This window comes from Natator depressus, chromosome 2, assembly GCF_965152275.1.
Source record: "Natator depressus isolate rNatDep1 chromosome 2, rNatDep2.hap1, whole genome shotgun sequence".
Taxonomy (NCBI): domain Eukaryota; kingdom Metazoa; phylum Chordata; order Testudines; family Cheloniidae; genus Natator; species Natator depressus.
In genome coordinates, this window is record NC_134235.1 from 86,592,106 (window position 1) to 86,611,659 (window position 19,554).

General features: G+C 44.2%; 2 protein-coding genes and 1 long non-coding RNA gene across 6 annotated transcripts in view; 2 read left to right on the forward strand and 1 right to left on the reverse strand.

The window, feature by feature from the left end:
- NDUFV2 (NADH:ubiquinone oxidoreductase core subunit V2) overlaps positions 1–1,452 on the forward strand; it is a 49,936-nt gene extending 48,484 nt beyond the window's left edge. The window contains exon 9 of the mRNA XM_074944629.1: positions 1,105–1,452. The gene's annotated coding sequence lies outside the window, so the exon portion shown is untranslated. The remainder of the gene's footprint in view (positions 1–1,104) is intronic.
- The window catches only part of LOC141982486 (uncharacterized), a 35,162-nt gene extending 27,641 nt beyond the window's left edge, over positions 1–7,521 (reverse strand). The window contains exon 1 of the long non-coding RNA XR_012638099.1: positions 7,046–7,521. This is a non-coding gene — a long non-coding RNA (uncharacterized LOC141982486). The remainder of the gene's footprint in view (positions 1–7,045) is intronic.
- Positions 7,522–7,604: 83 nt separating this feature from the next.
- ANKRD12 (ankyrin repeat domain 12) overlaps positions 7,605–19,554 on the forward strand; it is a 112,071-nt gene continuing 100,121 nt past the window's right edge. For all 4 annotated transcript variants that reach the window (XM_074944630.1, XM_074944632.1, XM_074944633.1 and 1 more), the window contains exon 1: positions 7,605–7,772. The gene's annotated coding sequence lies outside the window, so the exon portion shown is untranslated. The remainder of the gene's footprint in view (positions 7,773–19,554) is intronic.

The following is a 19,554-nucleotide window of genomic DNA, read 5'->3' on the forward strand; positions in this document are numbered from 1 at the left end:
TGCTGTTACAGTGTTGTCTGACTAAAAGCATATGAAGCGTTAAGTGTGTTTTGGAAAGTGTGGGTCAGCTAGGCTGTAAGGGGAAGAAATTGTGGGGTGGGGGAGAATGGGGCAGGGGAGGCCCCAGTCAGCAAAATGGTTGAGTGCAGCTACTGGGAACAGGCTGATGATGCTCCAGGTGGCAGCTTCATGCTCCATACTGGCAAGGGATGGATGGTTGGGGAGGGTACCATGCACAGCCTGCAATGGAGGGGGGAAATGCAGTAAAGATAGGAGAGGGGAAGGGGACAGGTAAATACCTTGGGGAGTGTAGTCCCCTGATCCCCCACTGCAAAATAGCACATCCACATCCTGCTGCCAGCAACTGAGATGGAGGGGACAGCTCAGTGCACAGGGGGTCCCCAATACTCCCCACTGCAAAACAGCAACCACCACTGCTTGCAAGCCAGATACTGAGGAAAGATGGAAGAAACTTTCCAGATGCTCCTCTGACCCCAGAAGCCCGCCCCGCCCCCAAAAATCCCTCTCTTCCAGACCTGCCTCCCAAACTCCCCAGTACCTATGCCCTCCATGCAGGCTCTGTCAGACAGGGCAAGTGGACAAAGCTGTGTGCCCTGGAACCGTGCTGAACATTCACTTTGGGGGGCAATGACTCTACATGACCCACCAAGCTCCACCTCAGATGTGACATCACAAATGGTGCTCTTATGTGGTGGATATGTTGCTGTTACTGAGTGGACAATTCATGGTAGAGAAAGTGTTCCCAGGGTAAATGTTTCTCGTAAGCGGTGATTGGTCTTACAAGGTGTTGCTACAAACAAGCATCTAATGGAACACGAAATCAGAGGAGGCAGTGTGACTTCCAGCAATCCATGCACAGCTTGATAACTGTTGCACTCAAAGCTGTTACTTATAATAGCATGTGCTGAAGTTTGTGTTTGCCTGAGTTGTGCACAAACTTTCAAAATGATGGTGGGGAAATGGGGCTGGAGCAGTGAAGCAAATTTTTCTTGGTTTTATTTAATCGTTTCTAGTGATGCTGGATTTCCTCTTTGTGTTTTATGTATAAACTTTTGTTAATTGTCTATTTCTCTTGCTTTGCAGGGTGAAGGAGTTTCTGGAGGAACAAATTTTTATTTTATTGATAGCGTAACAACTGGGAGTTGCTGCTATGGAAAGCCTTTATGTGCTTTGCTGGTAATGGTTTTATACATTTATCTTATGCTTTACTAGTGGTTTGTATTGGTTTTGGTGAGGAAGTATGTGGCGTAGTTAAATGATGGTGTCTTGATCATAAACACTATGATGTGCTAAGTGCACAGTGCTGTATTTTCCAGAAACTTTGTTATTAAACACAAGATTGAAGACCGTCTGTAACAGTTAACCTGTACACCAGGGGTTCTCAAACTGGGGGTCGCGAGGTTATTACATGGGGGGAGGTCGTGAGCTGTCAGCCTCCACCCCAAACCCCGCTTTGCCTCCAGCATTTATAATTGTGTTAAAATATATTAAAAAGTGTTTTTAATGTATAAAGGGGGGTCACACTCAGAGGCTTGCTGTGTGAAAGGGGTCACAAGTACAAAAGTCTGAAAACCCCTGCTGTACATTGCTTTGCCAGCAAAATATGCCTAGAGCAGTTTTCCATGCACTGAATTACAAGGCAAAGCTAAATGTCACTTCATCTAAATATGAGCAGAATGCTAGTTAAGATCCCTGCCTGGCATATGTGCCATTATAGCTAAATTGTAATATTTAAAATGCACTATGCTTTTGCTGTAGTGCCCAATATGTGATTTGCAATAAAGTTCTTATTTTTTGCCTTTTTATACTGCAGTTTGTAATTTCCCCCCACTGTTATTTTGAGTTCAGCCATCTGATAGAGCTGAAGCTAATGTTGCATATGCCAAGCTGAACTTTTTTATCTTAACCAGGAGCAGTGGTTCACGTACCTGCCAGCACAGGATGTTTCAAGGGAAATGCCAACTCAGGGGAAGTATTAGGGAACTGAACTGGGTTGACCTATGGAGGAACTTGGCAGCTGCACTTGTGCACCAAGGAGATGGAGACATAGCAAGACTGGGAAGGAAAAGGTTGCTGGTGGAACTGAAGTGATAGACACTTTCACTATTGTAAGATGCTGTTTCCTTTTATTAATCCTAATGGCGGCTTTTCTAAGAACCTGGGAAACTTTTTCCAACAATCAAGATTGCAAAATCAGCCATCTTCTTTAGATGCCCCTCACCTTTCAATTCCTCCTTCTGTATTGACTCAACTGCTGTCCGTAGATCCCCACAAGTATATCCTGCAAATGTATACAAGATCTCTTTGTTTGCCTCCTTGTCCTAATGGACTGCACTGTATGGACTTTCTGTGCTATCCAGAAGCATCTTTAATTGTGCGGAGGGGTGAGCCTTCAGGATTTGATCCAGATCATTGTGAAAGAGGCACGTTTTCTGCCAAGAAGGACCTACTGTTATTCTTCTATGTCTTGTTATACAGGACTTCCAGGCTCTTTGTCTTCTCTTGGTAACACTTCTCCCCTCTAAGCGTACATCTACACTTCCCAGCTCACACAGATGTACCCCCACTATCTCTGCTTGAGCTAGCACCTAAAAATAGTGTGTCCGCAGCAGCACAGGCGGTGGCTCGGCCAAGCTGCCCCAGATACAATCCTGCTTGGGTCCCTGGGTACGTACTCAGGTGGCTAGCCTCAGCTGCCACAGACACACTGATATTTTGAGGCACTCCCTCAAGCAGAGTTAGCATGGCTACATCTATGCAAGCTGGGAATCACACCTCCCAGCTCAAATGTAGATGTACCCCATCTGATGACCAGTTTAGCCAGTCAAACATTAAAATACTGTGAATGAACAAGTGCAGCTCCCCTTGCATATGGTCTCCAGTGCCCATGTCAGCCTCAGGCCAGCTGGCAACACCCTTATTTGGTAGCTTCCAAGACATGCTAGTAACAGAATCAAATAGCACACAACTGAGCTCCATGTTGGGTACAGTGCTATTTGAATAGGAAATTGGCTTCCAGAAAACTTGATCCCTATGTAGCAGAGTTCAGAATGCATATCAGACAGGCTGCCTAAGCAGTGACCAGTGCCCTATGGAATGGTAGCAGTAGGAATTTTTGCTTTTAGGGGTCTGCAGCAATCTCTGTCTATGCATACATTGCAAAGGCAGAGATTGGTATAGTGGAGGACCACACAATGGTTCACATTGCTCAAAAAAAGTTAGTTCAAAAAAGTGCTTGGAACTCCTGTGCACCACTGCAAACACTTGTGTGTGTGGACATCGTATGCCACATGTTAGGAAGAACCACAGTATACACAAGACCACAGCAACTCAGTGACAGTGGAAACATAATTCAGGTGACCAAGCTTCCGGTCTTATGCTAGCAGTTCCCAATTGTGACAGTCTTCTGTTCTGAAAACTTTCTCAATGACGTATTTGATTCTTGGCACTAAGAAGAACTCATTTACCTGAAATGTGGCAACGAGATGACTCCTCTGCACAAGTTTATGTTGTAAATATGACTGATTTTTCTCTTAGATCTTGTTCTATCTTATTTCTAAGATGCCTATCGCTGGGGTAACTTAGCACCTAATGACTTTAGAGGTGACCTGCAATGGAGAAAATATAGTGTAAGCTCTTTGTTTTTTATGTTGTATAGAAGACATCTATGGAGTGTTTTTATTCTTTTTGCTTTTCTTTTTTTTTTTTTACACTTGAAATTCATATCTGCTTCTCTTGCAAGACTATGTGGCTGACTTCAGAATTAGTAGGATTACCACATTTACCAAATAAATGAATGCTGATTGACAGAATTTTTATTCAAAGCATTTAAGTATGTTTTATTTCCATCTTGAAAATTTCATCTTGTAGAGAATTCATATTTGTGATTTGTACAGTAGCTATTAATAGAGAAACTCTTGCTTCTTGCACACTTAGCAACTAAATATGTTCTAGAAGGAGCTTAGGCATGCCAGCTGAAAGGGAACTCAAGAGAATCGACTTATACCAAATTTTCCCTGCCTCAAAATGCCAAACTGCAAAGGTCTGATCTACACAATGTTTCTAAAAGTTGCTCACCAGCTCATTGATGATAGCAATGTCGGGCGCCACTGTGCTGATTATACCAGCACTGAGCTAGGTTATGTAACGTGTTGGTTAAAACAGTGCAGCGGCTGACAATGTGCCTACACTAGGGCTCCCCTACATTGCCACTACTGATGGGAGTGAACCAGTATTAGCAAGCATAGGATTTTTTAAAATTTCCTTATGTAGATAGATGTTAGGAGCTAGGAGTGTATTAATAAAACACAAAAGAGCTTTGAACACCTAACCAAATATCTATGGAAGATGTTTTGTTAAAGTTTCAACAACCATTCCCCCTTTATTGAAGAATAAGAGAAAAATCCATGTTTGAGTCTTGAAAGACAACATCCAGAAAAGATAAAACTTGACACTACTAAGGGTTAAGGTTAAAAAATAAAAAGGGAAAAAAGCTTTAAAAAACATCCAAACTTATAGGCCAACTTCATATCTCACTGAAAAGCAGGTTAAGTCAATACATTTTTCCTAGTTTATTGCTGCTATAAAGGGGACAAAGTGGAAATCTTGATAGGTACAATGCCCTTCCTGTAGTATATTGCTAGATACAGATAGGAGACATGATCTAGGGAAAGGTGGTGCTACAATTATATACAGTATTCCTGGGTGAATTCTGCACCACTGCACATGTGCAGAATGTATGTCCCCCACAGATTTCTTTGCTTCCCCGCAGAAAAATGACTTTGATGGGGAAGCAAAGGGAAGCCATAAGAGAGGTCATGAGACCCTCCCCAACAGTATTTTTCATGTGCCCAAGGCAGCCGGCAGGGACCTAAATCACGGTGCAACAGGGGGCAGGACTGGGAAAGACCTGGCTGGTGGCTGCAACCCTGTGGTGGGCTCAGCTGCTAGTCCCCACTGGGCTGTGCAGGACAGGACTTCCTCTTCCCCTACACTGTATCTGGGACCAGACCCACACCCAGATTTCTCCCTCGGCTGCAGAAAGCTCTGCAAACTCCCCCTGCCGCCACTTCCTGCACCCATCGCTCCTCAGCTGCAGGGGGAGTGATCCCTGTACAGGGACCTGCTCCCTCATCCACCTAATCCCCATGCACCCAGACCTCCTCATAACCCCTCCTGCTGAGCCTCATGCCCCCACACTGAGAACCCTCAATGAGCCCCCCTTCCCCAGACCACCCTGCTGAGTCACGTGCACCTGAATCCCCACCCCACTGAGCTCCAACCAATTGCACGTGGATCCCCAACCCACTGAACTCCACTCCCCCAGCATCTGGATTTCCCACAGAGCCCCCCCACACCCAGCACCTCCTGCCAAGCTCTATCCCCCCACACACCCAGACCCTCCTGCTGAAACCCCAACCATCACCTGTACCCCCCTGCAGAGTCTCATTACTGTTGCACCCAGAACTCCCCAAGCCCCTGTGCATCCAGATCCCCCACCCCAATCCCTCACTCAGCCACCTGCACCCAGATTGCCCCCCACACAACCCTCTCAACCCACATCTGGATTCCCACCACACTAAGCCCCTCCACGCGTGGATCCTGCCTTGCTGAGCTTTCCTGCCCATACCTCGTGCACCTAATGGAGGGGCAGGACCTTGGGGTGTTTATTGGGCAGGCCTGGTCCTTGTGCAGTGTCAAGGTTGAGTACAGCCTCACCACTGAGGCCATGTCTACACTCACCTCTGGAACAATTGATCCAGTGGGGGTAGATTTATCGTGTCTAGCGAAGACATGATAAATAGACCGCCGAGCGCTCTCCCGTCGACTCCAGTCCTCCACTGGAGCGAAAAGTGCAGGTGGAGTCAACAGGGGAGCGTCAACAGACACTGCGGTAAGTAGATCTAAGTATGTTGACTTCAGCTACGTTGTTCACATAGCTGAATTTGCGTAATTTAGCTCAAACCCCCCCCCCCCCCCCCGTGTAGACCAGACCCAAGTCCATGTCCCAGGGGTGGGATGGGGGGAGGCACAGTGATCTCCCACCTCCGTGCAGCCATTGGCCTGTGCTACCCCATGCCATGCTGAAGCCTCCACATTTATTTGACAAATAAAATTTGCAGAATTTTAAAATATTCACAGAATTTTTATTTTTTTTGGTGCAGAATGCCCTTAGGAGTAATACAGGGCAGGAAACAGTACAATCTCAAATTTCGGGTTTCTTCATTTCTATAAATGCTCAAACAATGGCATATGAAAATGGATGATTTCCTTTAAAAAATATTGGGGGGAAGCATGCTGTTTTTAAAAACACTACAAACATACTAATCCTGTAAAAAGGGATTAGAATCAAGTCTAACGGGTATCAGCTGACTTCACTAAACGTTTATCATTATCTCAAGCAAGGATGCTGATTACTACTGGAAAAAGCAACGGCAGAATAAGCCAGGAACGGATTAACGAAGCTGCAGCATGTCATGCCCTCAATAAAAAGGTAAAACTGAACTACACAAACGAGTGAAAGGATTCAGTGTTAAAAGCTTGAATACAAACTGCAATGACATTGTACGGGACGTGGCTCCCCCGAGCTCAGCAGATAGGAGCCTTGAGCCGGCGAAGACAAGCGAGTGGCCCTCCTCGTGGGGGTGAAGCCGAGCGCCAACCTCCGCAGGATCGAAGCTTGTCTCAGTACTGAAAGGCGCCCCCCGTGGGGGGCGGGGAGCAGCCACTGTCCGGTGCAAGGCGCGGCAGGGCCTAGACGACACGCTGACCCCCGCGCTGCGTGAGCCACCGCCACGGGGCCAATGCTCGCTCCGGCCGCTGCAGCTTCCCTGACACACGTCAGAGCAGCTGCCCCCTTCAGTGCAGCGTGCCACGGCGCGGCCCGTAAAGCAAGCGGCAGGGTCGCGGGAGGACACGCGCCCTCCCCGGGCCCTTCCCCCGTCATATTCGGGCGCAGCGCGAGCCCGTCACCGCTTACCGGAGCCAGCCGCGCATGCGCACTCTGCGGGTAGTTAAAACTCACTGCGCCATCGCTGCCGGAAAACCCGGTGTAGCCCAAGTAGGAGGCCCTGGGCTTGAGAGTCGGGAGGAATCGGTGGCAGCTCCTACTCGGTTCCTGTCAGAAGGGGAAGCAGGTGCTCTAGTCTCTTCCCCCATCCCCTCCCGTCTCAATCTCCGGGACACCGCATCCGCCATTTCCAGAATGTTCCAGTCGCAGGAGCCAAGACCAAGACCAACCGTCCCGGCGCCTGCGCCCTGCTCCGCGCCTGCCTGCTGCCCCGCCCCCGGCCCTGCCAGGACCCGTTATTTTCCTTCCGTGTGTGTGTGTTGCGCGCGTGTGCACGAGAGATCTGATGCACCGGGGGAGCCACTGCGGAAGGAGGGCGGTGACGTTGACTCTCCCTACTTCCCCAACCGCCGCCCAACTCCCGTAACGTTCGCGGCGGCGCGTTCTCGTCTGTCTCGCGTGCGTGTTTGGGGTCACGTGGGATGGCGCGGCCAATGGGAGCCCCGCAGAGCTGCACACGGAGACCGACATTCTGACTGGGGGGGAGGGGAGCGGCAGTGCCGGGGAGGAGGCGGGGGGCACTTTCAAACCCTACAGCGGCGGCGGCGGTGGTCAGTGTGGGGCTGAGTCTCCGGGAACCGTCCGCAGCGGTTGAATCCGGTTCTTCGTCGGCCCCTGTCATAGGGGCAGCGCGGGAGGAGGAGGAGGAGGAACGAGTCCTGCTGTTTCCTCCTCTGACAAGGTAAGGAGAGAGACCCCCCGAGCCTGCCCCACTCCCACCCCGATGGGAGCCGCAGTTCTAGCGTCCTTGTGCTGGGGGCGGCACCACCCCCCGGAGCCTGCTGCGCCCTGGGGTAACCCCTTTCCCCAGCCGTGTGTGTCCCCGAGCGCGGGGGGGGGGGTGTGACCCTTCCCGTCCCCCGGCTGTCGGTCTCCCTGTTCCGGTGGGAAGGGTAGCCGCAGGGTGGCTGCCCTGCTCCGCCCCCCGCCCCGCTGTGCGCGGCCCCTTCTCCCCGGCCTGCGGGTGATGCCGGTCGCGGGAAGGGCTCTGCCAGCCGCTCTCGCAGCCTGTCACTGCCGCTGTGGGAGCCATGGCTGCCGCTGTCACTACCGCTGCGTGTCCTTTGTACGGTCCGTTCCCCCCTCCCGCGGCTGCTTTTTGGGGGACACGCCGGGGCGGGGGTAACTGCTGCACACGGGGCTGGGCGAGCCAGTCGGGGCTTCGCCTCTGCCGCGGCGCGAGCCCTGCCGGGGCGCGGGCTGTGGGTATGCAGGCGGGGCGCGGGGCTCGCGCTGTGGACAGCGGGCCGGCGGAGGAGGGGACGCGCTGCTGCAGCCTGTGACTCAGGGCTGGGATTTTTTTGGCAACATCTAAAACGCTAGAAGCTGCTCGCTGAATTTCTACCAGGCTGCCTGTCAGCGTCTTGCTGAAGCCTGCTGCTGCTTTACTGTGTGGCCGAAATGCATTTGGAATACGTCTAGGATTTTTAAGTACTTGCCTCGGGCTGAGGGATCTCGTATTGTTTTACAAGCTGGTTGCATCAATTCCATTGTCTATCACTAAAATACAGCCACCTCTGAGGTGGAGCACAGCAGCTGATTGACAGCATCAACACTAAGTAGCTATTTAGGACAAGAAAGCAAAGAATACTGTTTCCAGTTGAACCTGTAGGGATGGATTAGGTAGGCAGTATAATTACGTCAATTCAGATTTGGCCAAATTACCAGCAAATTAATATCCATCCCCTCTGTTTCAGTTTTTAAAACTGACTGGGTATCTTACGACAAGTGGAAGAATAGCAACAAATGCACAATTCCTAATTGAAAATGATCATAAACTGCTCGAGTAAGAATTTAAAAAAAATTAAGTCTGAACATGTCTCTGTTTTCTCAGTCAAGAGCCTTTTATTCCTGGAAATTAATTAGGCTTTAGAATGGTGTATTCCACATCTGTCTGGTAGCTCATGGGAATATAGTAGATGACATATGGAAGAGAATCCATTTGTGGCATTCATAACTTTAGGCTTTTGTATGTATCTATTTGCAAGACCACAGTGAAAGCCAAGAATGTCCCAACTTCATTCACTTCCATGTGTCAGCTGCTTTGTTATCCCATGAGGTATCAGACAGATGTGGAACATGTCTTAAAGTTTTGTTAATTTCCAGAAAAAGTGACCAGAGAAGGATTTAATCACAGTGCTACATGAAGTCAGGACTTCACTAAAATGCAGGAAGAAAAGGAGTATTTGTGGCACCTTGGAGACTAACCAATTTATTTGAGTATAAGCTTTCGTGAGCTACAGCTCACTTCATCAGATTCATTCAGTGGAAAATACAGTGGGGAGATTTATATACATAGAGAACATGAAACAATGGGTGTTACCATACACACTGTAAGGAGAGTGATCAGGTAAGGTGAGCTATTACCAGCGGGGGGGGGGGGGGGGGCGGAATTGCAACTTTTAGATCTGTAATTGAGTGATTACCTATCCTTGCAACAAAGCCCGTTGCCAACTGTGTCCACATATCGATTCAGGGGACACCATCATAGGGCCTAATCACATCAGCCACACTATCAGAGGCTCGTTCACCTGCGCATCTACCAATGTGATATATGCCATCATGTGCCAGCAATGCCCCTCTGCCATGTACATTGGCCAAACTGGACAGTCTCTATGTAAAAGAATAAATGGACACAAATCAGACGTCAAGAACGATAACATTCAAAAACCAGTCAGAGAACACGTCAATCTCTTTGGTCACTCGATTACAGACCTAAAAGTGGCAATTCTTCAACAAAAAAACTTCAAAAACAGACTCCAACGAGAGACTGCTGAATTGGAATTAATTTGCAAACTGGATACAATTAACTTAGGCTTGAATAGAGACTGGGAGTGGATGGGTCATTACACAAAGTAAATCTATTTCCCCATGTTTATTCCCCTCTCAGCCCCCCACTGTTCTTCAGATGTTCTTGTCAACTGCTGGAAATGGCCCACCTTGATTATCACTACAAAAAGTCCCGTTCTCCCCCCCCTCCCATTCCCGCTCTCCTGCTGGTAATAGCTCACCTTAAGTGATCACTCTCTTGTTACAGTGTGTATGGTAACACCTATTGTTTCATGTTCTTTATGTATATAAATCTCCCCACTGTATTTTCCACTGAATGCATCCGATGAAGTGAGCTGTAGCTCATGAAAGCTTATGCTCAAATAAATTGGTTAGTCTCTAAGGTGCCACAAGTACTCCTTTTCTTTTTCCGAATACAGACTAACAACGGCTGCTACTCTGAAACTAAAATGTAGGGTCCTTGATGGGTCATCGTGATATGTGTGGAGAGGGGCTCTTCTCCATCAAGGAGGAGCCTCCTCTCACCCTTTACCTTACCCTTGATTGAGGTGGGGTAACAGTAAAACACATTGCCCCTTAACAAACAGTCAGTATGTATCTGCCATGAAAATGCCAACTCAACCCTTTGTGCTTTTTTCCACCTTAGTCTTCTGTTGGGGTGGTGTAGATAGAGCATAGTCCTTCAGAGGAGTGGATCTTAAAGTTAACACCACATTGAGATGCACTGGGAAAGTATACACCTCTCAGAGCTTTGTTTTAGGCCCTCTGCAGATTTAGGTGGATGGTGGGTTACACTTACATTTCTTCACAAATATGAAGGTTAACAACTTACAATTTTTTCCCCAAATGAAAGCTCAGATTCTAATGTAATCATATGCCTCTAGGAGCTGGAGCCCTGAGCATGTGTCTGTGTCTTAATCCTGTCCTTCATGAATGCATTGGAACTCTGCAGGTTCAAAGTTCTGTCTGTGCAGATCCAACTGCAAGATCTGAGGTCTGGGTCATAGTAAAATATTGTTTTGGGAGAGTAGTGGTAAACCCATAGCAATTTCTGACAACTCTACTTGGCTACTTGTATCTTGTGAGTTAAAAATCAAGGAGAGCAAGTGCTGGAATAGAATGGTACTTACCAGCACCACAAGGACTGTGATTATGCATTCCTGTGATTATGTATGAAGCAGTTTCTTTCTCTGACTTCCTGGTTCTCCCTTGGCAGTCCCCACCATTAGCTCCAGTGCATGTATAGGATCGTGTCCTTTTACCATGAGATCCGCTGTAGTTGAGGTATGCAAAGGATTCTCCCCTTCTGTTGGCACTGGCTCTAGGCCTAGCACAGGAAAAGAGTTTGGACTTAACCATCCCCTTTGTGTTTCCTATGTTTGTTTTTCTTTCCCCTACCCAAGAAAAAACTGTGCATGCATTCTGAATGCTAGTGTTAACTAGTATAAAACTTCTGATGGATGGTGTGTTTTTAAAAGAAAAGGAGTACTTGCATCTGATGAAGTGAGCTGTAGCTCACGAAAGCTTATGCTCAAATAAATTTGTTAGTCTCTAAGGTGCCACAAGTACTCCTTTTCTTTTTGCGAATACAGACTAACATGGCTGCTACGCTGAAAAGTGTGTTCTTAGTGCACAACAAATTAAGCAAATTAAGCCTCTTCTTGGCGTGCATAACATATCTCTTGTTAGAGTAAAAGATCTGTTGTTAGGATGATTGAGCACTTGGATGAAATTACAAAAATTGTCTTCTCTTTCTAAAACACCTAATTATTCAGATAGTAGTAGGAGCACCAAAAATAAATGCAGATTTTTACCAAGTGTGGATTATCAAGTATAATCTCAAGCAATTGTTCTGAGTTTCATACGTTTCCTGATCTGTTTAAGCTTCAGCTGAACTAAAAAACACACTACCCTGCATATTTTGGCACATACAAGTTATCTAGATCTTTCAGAGCTCGAACACCAGCACCTACAAAAATCTTTGACCTTTTATTTGAATACTGATTTGTGAATATAAAAAAAGTTATCTGTTGGACTGATTTGTCTTGTTTACCAAAGGCTTTACATTGGAAGAACTCAGTAGATTTCACTGAAGCTGGTCATCTTGACTTTCAAGTTGGGCAGAAGAATTGATCACAGAATATATAGTGTTTAGCCTGTTACCACAGTGATAATACACACAGTCTTCTGTTGGTATAGAACAACTTTCTTCTCTAACCCTTTCAAATATTTGGATCCCATCTTATTGTCAGATGGGCTGGGCAAATAAAGCTTTTGGCTTAATTTCTTTTGCATATTTGATTTAAGAGAGCTGTGTGAATGTTGACTGGTCATTTAGTCTCCATGTCAGACCATGTTTTGTAACTACTTAATTACAAGTGTTCTTAGACTCCACTGACAGATGGTATGAAATAAATATTAGCCCAAACTGTATCTAGCCTTGCTATCATAACCTTGAATAACGTTATTAAGAGAAGATGAGTCAGATGCCAGTTGATTTGTCTAGTTCTTAACCAGTTTGTCATTATTCAGGATTCCTTTGTAGTCTTTGCAATAAATAAATAAATTAAATGTAATGCTTCATACTGCTCTCAATGTTAACAAATCTTGATTTGCTGAGCTTGAATAATCAACTTGCTTGTAAAGAGGAGGGGATTTACACCACCAACTTCTGTAGAATATAAGCTTTCACTTAAAGTGAACAACAGCCCCCGAGTTGATGGTAATCTTTCAAATATGAACCAAATATAAATAAATAAAATCATCCTGAGTCTGCAGAAGTTTAGTTTCCTTTACTACTCCTACTTCTATCTTACAAGCTGCAAAACTGTGAAACTAGCAAGATGCTGATCAGTTTCCTAGCTGCTGTTGGGAACACTGTGGGTAGCAGTGAAATTGGCATGAGTCAGGTCAGTTTCATGCCCTTGCTACCTGGGAAAGGCAGGAGCAGCACCAGAGACAGGTGATACAATTACTAATGGGGAACAAAATTCCTGAAAATGGAAACTCAGGAAGAGGTAGAGTAAAAGAAATCTTTTCTTCCCTCTCCATGCCTCTTTTCAGCTGTCAGTGATCTGGGGAGGAACAGAGTACTGGGAACCTCTTCCTTTTCTCCTCACTGTGGCAGCTAGGAGACCATGGAAGATAATGAAGACACAAAAAGCTCTTTCACCTAGATCCTCAAAGGCGTTTAGACACCTATGCCCAATTGAAAGTTAGTGAGAGTTTTATCCTTCCAGTAGCTTCAAATTTATTAATTCCACCAGAAGCTGATTACACTCCTGTTAGTGTTCAGGGCCACCATGATGGTAGAAATTCTAGAACATTCCACCTTTTTGATGGCAGAGGAGCTGGGCTTACACTAGGAATTACAGCTGGAGTTTCACTTTTTCCCACCCTCTTTTGTATTTATCTCTGATTAGAAGGTATCTGGTAAATTTTTCAACACCTGATAATTGGCATGGGAAGTTGGCCATCTGGTGGAAACATTTAGTTCTGGTAGGTGTGTTCTCACTTCAATTATATTCTATCAAGTAGTTTATATAAAACGTAACATAATCCTTCGCCAGTGTCCCTTTGTGCTGTGCCAGACAGTGAGTTTAAATCTTACTATCAGCAAATTGAAACAGGAAAAATTGAAAGGTTTTGTAATGACACTCCCCTCTAAAATTGGTTGATGCTACTCATTTTTTGTTTTTTCTGGCTCAGAGAAACAGAGCTCTCTCAATAGCCAAACTAGACTTTTGGGTTTTACCTTTGTTTTGGTCATCCCTGGCCACCTTTCCTTTAATCTACAGATTAGATAGTAGAATGTTCATTCTTTATCAGACAGTCTGTTAGTGTTGTCACACCGCTGCTTCGGGGGTATATCTTTTTATAAAAGTAGATTTCTCCTAAGAACCATCAGTTTTACTCCTTAAAAGTATCTGGCAATTCGCTCATCATGGTACTTCTCTGTGCTAGGAGGTCGTGGCCATGAAACGCAGTCATTCAGAGTGCTGGAATCCTTGAACTTCAGGATAGGCTGGTTGAGCTAAAGCCAGGGTATCCAGCTGAGGAAATTGGAACTACCTCAGTAAGGGGCTTCTATACTGGTGCATGTATGCAAGACCTTCTGCTTTAGGTCTTGATCCTGCAGGAAAAAAATACTCGGTCAGACCCCTGAACTCCACTGAAATTTAAAGGGGCTATGTATGAGCAGCAGGGCTCCATTGTGCATATCTCATTACAGGATCAAGGCCTTAATGTGTTTGTGCCTTCTGGGCCTGGTACAGAGCACAAAATACATTGTTTCAAATGTGGTGTTCTTAACATTATCCACCCTGGAATAAAACTTAATAAAGCCTTAAGTGTTAGCCTCCTAAGTGTTCAGGCAGCGACTATTGAGGCCTTGAAGGCAAGATAGAGCACTCTTCCTGTAAGCATCCTGTGGGTGTGGGTGTAAAAGAAAAAAAAAAGAAGAAGCTGATTAAAAATGAGGCTCATAAGTCCACTCTTCCTTGCCTCTAGTCCTCTGGAATTGCAGTCTGATGCTAAAAACTTCTCTGCAGGTGTTTCCTTTGAACCCTGACACCATCCTAAGGGATTCAGAGGAAGCACCTGTGAAGGTATTCAGCATCTGATTTCAGACCTGTAGATCTAAAGCGAGGAGGAAGAATAAGTTTGGGAGTAAGGCAATGGACTGGAGCTCATGAGATCTGGATTCAGTTCCCAGCTCTGCCACAGACTTTGTATGGCCAAGGACAAGTAACTTTTCAGAAGTTTTCAGTACCTACAACGCCTGTCGATGGAAAAATGTCAGTTCCTGAGCACCTCCAAAAATCAAAAACTCAATCTCTCTGAACCTTGGTTTTCTCAGTGTAAAATGGGGCCAGCATTTCACTACCTCAGAGGGTCTGATGAGAATAAATATTTGTGAGGTGTTTTTATTGCAGTGATGGTGCCACATAAGAACTCAGACGCCTCATACTAAAACTGGCTTTCTAGTGGCCATCTACTTAGAGTTGTTGAGCGTCAAACTTTTGTGTAGTGATTTATTTTTCTTCCTGTTTTTTTTTCCACTGGGCCTACATAGTAATGTTTAAGTTTGTCCCTCATTTCTTTCCAAAGATGGCGCTTTTTCTCTACTTGAGTCAAGAAACCTCTCTCCCATTATTCAGATGTCCTCTCAGAACAAGAAGCATCTTCAGGAGCTCTGTTAGGAGGTTTCTATGTATTTATCTGAAAAAAACTATGAAATTTAGAAAATTCAGAGGGCCATGTGTACTTATGCATTTTATTCTCTGAGAACTGTGTGCACCTCTTTTGCAAAGAGTGGGGATGTTTCCATTTAGAACTGTTTAAAGTAGTCATTTTGGTATCCTTATCTAACATCATATAGACTTGACAAAGCAGCTTACATACTAGTCAGGCTTTTCTAGGTATCTCCTTTTGGTCTATATAGAACTAGGTGTTGTCTGGGCTGACAAGATGCTGGAGGATAATAAAAACAGTGATATTCCGCATATGAAAGAGCAAAAGTACTAGCAGGAAGTTTTAAAAAAATCAAGAGATCGAATGCCTCCAAATCACAGAATATCTGAATTTCTAATACAACCCATTACCATGAATAAAACACTAAATCCTAAATTAGGGGTAGATTGTGGTTCATTGATGAATATTAGAAATAATCAGGCCTTTGACAACAGGTTTATGAGCTGCCTCATTTCAAATGTCTTTACCAAACAGATTTGGTATAATATTCTTGTAGCTTTTCTAAGACAGTTGCAGGGAATTGTTTTGTCTAAATTATGCTTTTATTTTTAATATTGAACAGACAATGCCCTTTTGTGATCTACTAATTAACTATATAAGAGCTAGATGATATCATACTTGTATTTGGTACATGAGTAATGTTGCAAAACTCTAGATTTTTTTTTTTTTTAGTGTCTCAAATTTACACAACCTCCACTAAGCCCTTCCTTTGTTTTTTATTAAGAAGGATAATTAAATGGATATTTTAACAAAATACTAGAGCTGAGGAAATACCATGCAGAGAAATCAGAGGCTTAATCACATTTGCCACAATTTTAGATTTTTATAAAACAATCTTCTACAAAACAAAATATTTAAAAAGGAAATTCTCTGTGTCTGCAACTTAAACGCTATACTGGTTGGTGAGAAACTTTAAATGAAGCCAACTAATTTATTTTCCATTATCCAAGATGAAATTCAAAAACATGATGATAAATATCAAAATAAATATAATAAATATTGGTAAGTACATTTTATATTTTAAAATATTAGGGCATTACACAGTAAACACTACTAGAGAGAATAGTCAGACTGAGAGGATTTTCCATTAGATTTGTGATAATTCATCAGCAGGAAATTACTGTAGTATAGATTATGCCAATCTGAGGAATCTTGCGTCACTTGCCTTTGCTTTTCAAGTATTTATTGTTCTGAGCATTCACAGAACAATTCTAGCATTTCATTACTTTTTTTTTTTTTGCCACCTCTCACTTGCGACTTTTAGTAATTAGTTAAGATTGTGTTCTTGCAAGCTAGTCAATAAAATATATGTGCATTCCATATGTCTCTTGTATTAATTATGTCCCCAGTCCTTCAGACTTGTATTAAGCAGCAAATAGTGTCATCGAGTGTAGTCCCATATCCATGGGACTACTTGTACTTAAAGTTAACCATTTATGTAAATCTCTTCAGAATCGGGGCCTAGCTGAGCAGTTCCCAGGCACTTATTCCATGGTCCCATGCCATTTTTTCTTTTTTTTAACTAAGAAAAATTATTAAAGACTACAAATCTTTTTAGTTTAAAAATAAAAATTCAGATTGATTATAAAGTGGAAAAATCACAGGACATATTTTCCTTCCTTTAGTTTCTTAGTTCTTAGATTAGATTGCAGTGGTGTCTTTCAACTGTCACTGTTGTACAAAAATCTCTCTCAGAGCTTCCTGTTGCTAGGCAACATCTCCCCCACTCATCTGTTTGCCAGAGTAGTTGCCATAGTGTCCCCTTCCATTGTAGGCCATAGTTGGCCAACAATAGTCTTCACTCTTAACAGGGTTGTACAGGCAAATTGATTCCTTAAAGAGTCGTTGCCTTCGTTTTAAATCTCATTTATGTCTGAGGGGAAAAATCCTCTTCATCCACTCTTCTCTTCCTTTCTTTTGTACACTCCCTAGTACCATTTTCAAAAATGGGAAGAAAGGATGGGGACTTCTTTGACAGGTGTGGCTTATTTCAGAAGGGTCTCTTAGTTCTCAGTACTATAGGCCTTGTTAATTCACTGATAGAGTGATCATGCTTTTGAAAATGCGGCCTCTTGAGGTATCAGAATTTTAATATCTAGCTAATTACATCGAGATGTTAAAGCAGAAGTAAACTGAACCATCTAGAGCTCTCTACTTGCCATTGCTTTCTTCCATTTTTCACCTAGATAACTGAAAAAAGTCAGTTACATGTAGCTTGTTGCTTCTTTTGTTTCTCAGTCTTTTTCATGTTCCATCAATCATTGTATTTCCTTTTAAATCCACAGCAGTAGCAGACTGTTTGATTATTACTCCTGCACAATAGTACACATACATGCCAACAGGTTGTGACAAAGAGGATTTTTAAATATTCGTAAAATTGCAAAAAGTGTTGCCTGATAGCATGGGGATTTGAACTCCTCCAAGAAACTAAATGCCTTATTAATTCTGTGCAACCTTCACACCCCTATTCCACATCACCTGGTTCCAAAGCAGTATGCCCCCCATCAGTTAATTTAAAGATCCCCAGCCACACATCTGCTCCTTGACACACACCCACCCACCCACACACACACCCACCTTTGCTCATGCTGTAGGTACATGAGTGGTTCTTTTACATCACCCCAAGCTCAAAGGGGGGCAGTTCTATGGGTGGTTCTTCATGCTCTCCCCATCTAAACGTGGCATGGAGAGTGGCATCTGCAGCAGGAGCATCTTGAATCCTGGGGTTGGGGGTAAAGAGAAATAGGAAGGAAGGAGATGCCAATTGATATTGTTCATGAGAGTGGAGCAGAAAGATCCCGAGCTACTGGGCACTACTTTCTCTTGCAAAAATGGTAGTCTCCTTCCCTCACTCAAAAACCTCTGTTCTTACTAAGTGGAGTGGGAGAGCTCTGCCTGTCACATACAGCAGCTTAATTTGTTGCCCTCCCCCAAGAGAGAGGCAAATCACAGTCACGCATTTTTTTCCCCACAGAAACCTGCCTCATTCTGTGCATAGGATGAACCTGCTCTAGGGATGAACCTGCTCTAGGGATGAATCAGGCCTGTGTAGTAAAGGAGATTGTGACGTGTACGACCCCTCATTTCATATGTTGCAGAAATTGGAAGGCATGTAGTCAATGAGCTGAGGGGTTGTGGCATGGGGGTTGCAAGAAGATAAAGGATGGTCTCATGATTAGGCAGTTGAGTTCTGTCCTGGAGAACTGGTTTCCTTTCCTGCTTCTGTTCTGACCAAGTTCCTATGTGATGTAAGCAAGTCACTTAAAACCAGACTATTCCCAGGTGGTCACTAATTATGTGTTCTTCTTTTTCTGGCTACCTGACTGAAACCCTAGGGTCTGATTTGCAGAAATGCTGAGAACTCATAGCTGCAGATGAAGTCAGTGGGAGCTGTGCTTTGAATATGTGAAGTGCTATGTAATGTTAAGTACTCCAAAGAATGAGGTCTTGGGTGTGTCAGGTTGGGCAACCAAAATTAGTGGATACTTATGACCTTAATCTCTCTTTGAGCTCCTCAACTGTAAAATAGGGATAATACCACCCCCTCACTTCACAAGGCTGTTCTGAAAAATGCATTAATTAATGTTTGTAAGCATTCATACTATAGTAATGAACATCCTAGAAATGCCCATGAGGAAATTTAATAATTTTTGTCTTCAGAGCAGGGTTTGAACAATGTGCAGCAAATAAGGCATAAGGCCACACATTGAACAATGAGGAAAAACCAAAATATTGAATAGCTGTTCTTTAGGTGAACACTGGTTATCCTGTGCACTGAATGAGATAGGGTCTTGTGGAAAAGACAGTACAATGTATGATAGTCTGTAATTACATGATCATAAAGATGTACACCTAAGGGAGTCAAATTAAGGTTCCACAGGCAACCTTAATTTTGGCATTTCCCAACTTTTGAGTGTATGACTTTATAACCTTAATAATGTCCTTTTAACATTGTGTGTAATAATTTGATATACATTTGTGTTCTTATTAATTTCCTTTGTTTTGTTTAGCCTTTGCTCATATGGACATTTCTCCACGCTTCTAATAATTTTAATGACCCTTCTTTGGATCTTTACTTCTTCTATACTCTTTTTGAGGTGAAAAAAAAAATAGAACTGAACTCAACATTCCTGGCAATGCTGTACCATCAAATTCAATATGGCCAGCATAATATTTTCGGTATTGCTCTATCCTGTTCTGTATATGTCCTAACATTTTGGACATATGCATGATGCATGTTGAGCAGAGGTTTCCACTGAAGTGTCCAGTGATGTTGAGTGGTTACAGTTAACTTACAACCAGCAATGTACATAAGTGATTTGAATTATTCCTTCTAACGTCTATTGCAGGGGTCCCCAGTGCGGTGCCTGCGGGCACAATGGCTCCTGCCAGGGCAGTTGTGTGCGCCCACAGGACACCGC